The 3226-nt window shown below is 46.2% G+C and overlaps 1 non-coding gene across 1 annotated transcript; it reads left to right on the top strand.

The window, feature by feature from the left end:
* The first annotated feature begins 1778 nt into the window (after window positions 1-1778).
* Trnas-gga (transfer RNA serine (anticodon GGA)) lies at window positions 1779-1862 on the top strand. The gene is given in 2 exon segments: window positions 1779-1818; window positions 1828-1862. It is a non-coding gene; the product is annotated as a tRNA-Ser (tRNA).
* Window positions 1863-3226: the final 1364 nt, after the last annotated feature.

The following is a 3226-nucleotide window of genomic DNA, read 5'->3' as shown; positions in this document are numbered from 1 at the left end:
TGCCACGACTCGCCGACTCTGCCGTCTTCTATGACACTTCGGATGACTGTGCGATGGCAAAGTAAAGTTAAACCTAATGACTCCGTGGCTGGGAGTAAGTCAAAAAGTAAAGCCAGCGCAAAAACTGGTACAAAACCTGCGGATGTAGGTTCGAAGTCCGACAGTGAGATGGACTTGGCTTCCTACGCTTCCCAACACCTACACGCCTCTGACGATCATGAGTCAAGCTTATAAGTTTTTGTCCCTGAACATCAATAGAGTTAGGACAGATTTAAAATTAGCAATGCTACGGCAGTTTCTCTATGAGTCCGAAGCTGATATAGTTCTGTTACAGGAAGTGTCTATTTTAAGTTTTCGTGTTTCAGGATTAGCAACAATCGTAAACACCGCGCCGTACGGGGGTACAGGTACGACCATTCTATCACGAGACGGAATCCCAGTCAGTAATATGAGTAATATCGAAATGTTGGACTCCGGTAGAGCATAGCTTGCAAATATATGCTCAATATTTATGCTCTATCTGGAACGACCCTAAAATCAGAAAGAGCTAACTTCTTTAAACAAGACATCATCTACTTGTTACGCCGTAACCCGACCCAGTTGATAATTAGTGGCGATTTTAACTGTGTGATCCACAGGAAAGATCAATCGCCAAACTTCAATTACTGTAGGGAACTACATGATCTGGTGCGTCACCTGCAACTGAAGGATGCGTGGGAACTAAAATTTCCTGCCCTGGTAAAGTACAAGTACCTGACCGCCACCGCATGTAGCCGTCTAGACCATTTGTACATCTCTGAGAACATTTGCCAACATGTTCTGGACGCTGATGTCATTCCAGCTAGGTTCTCCGACCACTACGCCCTCTCTGTCACGATAAATCTGGCCAAGCAGCAAACTAAGTGGCATAGGATTCCGTGGAGCCTTAATGTTTCTATTCTCGCCGATGCCGCGATACGAGGTCATCTCCATGAAATGGACGGATTGTCTCAAGCAATGCTGCAGATATCAGAGCAAGATAGCCTGTTGCAATGTTGTGGTTAAACGGAAAATGCGATTATCCTTAAGAAACTACAGTTGGCAACGGGCGCAAGATGTCAAACACACGATTGATTTTTACCAGACAGTTCTGCGAGAGTTGTATGCTACTACATTACCAACCAACACGCAGCTGACGACCATCAAACAAATAAAGGCGAAGCTTATAAGCATAAAGCGAACGCAGCTTGAAGGGCTGAAGATCAGATTTAAAGCAAAATCGCTTCAAGAGGACGAACTTTCATCGCTGTATCACCTCATAAAACATCGTGCCAGTCGCAAGCGAGCTTTTATCGGGGAGATGGACACAAATGATGGTCTCCGTTTGACCCGACAGAGTGATATTCTTACTGCAGTATACCGGTACTTCACGGATCTGTACTCGCAATGCGATACATATGGTGATGACGGCGGCGATATCGTGCGTTCTCTGCCCACCGTAGTCACGCCTGCGGAGAACTCGGTGGTTGTACACGATTTTGCTCCAGACGAAGTCCTTGAACTGATTTCTGGCTCGCCATCGAATAAATACCCTGGTCCTGATGGTTTGCCACGGGAATTTTATGTGCGTTTCTGGCCCATAATCGGACACGCATTTACAGATGTTCTCAATGAAGTGATGCGGCGGAGTGACGTGCCAGTCCAAATGAAGGAAGGTCGAAATGTATTGATACCAAAAAGGAAACACCGAAAAACCTTAGATATCTTCCGACCGATTACTTTACTCAATTTTGAGGCCGGCCGGAGTGGCCGAGCGGTTAAAGGCGCTACAGTCTGGAACCGCACGACCACTACGGTCGCAGGTTCGAATCCTGCCTCTGGCATGGATGTGTGTGATGTCCTTATGTTGGTTAGGTTTAAGTAGTTCTAAGTTCTAGGGGACTTATGACCACAGCAGTTGAGTCCGATAGTGCTCTGAGCCATTTGAACCATTGAACTCAATTTTGATTACAAAACCTTTGCCAGAGCACTCAAGAGCAGATTGTCTCCATTAATGATGCAAGTGATTCACAACGATCAATCATGCTTCCCTGATTACACTATTGTGGCGCCCCTTTCGGAATATAGAGATGTAATAGCCATAGCGTCAGTCACTAACGTGAATCTCGCATTGCTGTTTATCGACTTTTGCAAGGCATTTGATCGCGTCCGCCACGAGTACCTCCTACAGCTACTGCAGCGGTGTGGTTTTGATCAACGGGTTATTAATGTCGTGCAACATTTCGTCACGGGCATTAAAACCAGAGTCAGCGTAAATGGGCAGCTTACTCAACCCATCGACGTCCAAAGAGGAGTGCCGCATGGGTGCCCCCTCTCCTTGATATTAGTTGTTTTATCGCTCGAGCTGCTCTTACGCTCTATTCATGACAAACTTGCAGGCCTTTCGATCGCTGAGACGTCCTTCGTGGTTCGTGCTTACGCCGACGACGTCGAAGTGTTATTGCGCAACGACGGAGACGTATCACCCCTCAAGACCGCGGAAGACGAGTACTGTCGTGCTTCCGGCGCTAAAATCAACGCCGATAAATGCACCTTTGTCAACATTCGAGGATTCGACGCAGTTATTGTACCGTGGACGAAGCGTGTCGAAGCCCACACCGCTCTGAGGATGATTATCGACGATTGCCCGCTAAAAATGAATGCAAAAAGTTGGAAGCAGGTCACCAATAAAATGCAGGGTGCCATCTATGGAAACAATTGGCGGTTCGTTGACATTCTCGAACGCATACGACTCCTCAGCAGTTATATATTCAATAAAGCGTACTATACGGCCCAAATATTTCCAGTCCCCAAGATGCAGGTCAAACACGTGATGAAACTCTCTAATAGATTTATCTGGCAAGGGCATCTGTTCAAAGTGAAATACACCACGCTTACGTCTTCCAGACAGGCCGGCGGACTCAACATGCCTGACATTAACGGAAAGTGTACGGCGCTATATATTAAACGAATCACCCACTTGTTGGACAAGGAACCTCTCAGCGTAATCAGTTGGCTCTTCCGAACCTTACAACCCACCGATATGCACCTACCCATTGATGTAGGTAAAATGCATTACAAACTACGACATATCAAGCAGTTTTTTCTTGAAGTAAGCTATATTGATGGACATTATTTCACGCAGGATTTACCGACGACGCACCTGTTATTAAAAAGATGGACATCTTCAATAGTCCGGAATCCCATT

Source organism: Schistocerca serialis, chromosome 4, assembly GCF_023864345.2.
Source record: "Schistocerca serialis cubense isolate TAMUIC-IGC-003099 chromosome 4, iqSchSeri2.2, whole genome shotgun sequence".
Lineage (NCBI taxonomy): Eukaryota > Metazoa > Arthropoda > Insecta > Orthoptera > Acrididae > Schistocerca > Schistocerca serialis.
This window is presented reverse-complemented; position numbering and strand designations above follow the sequence as displayed.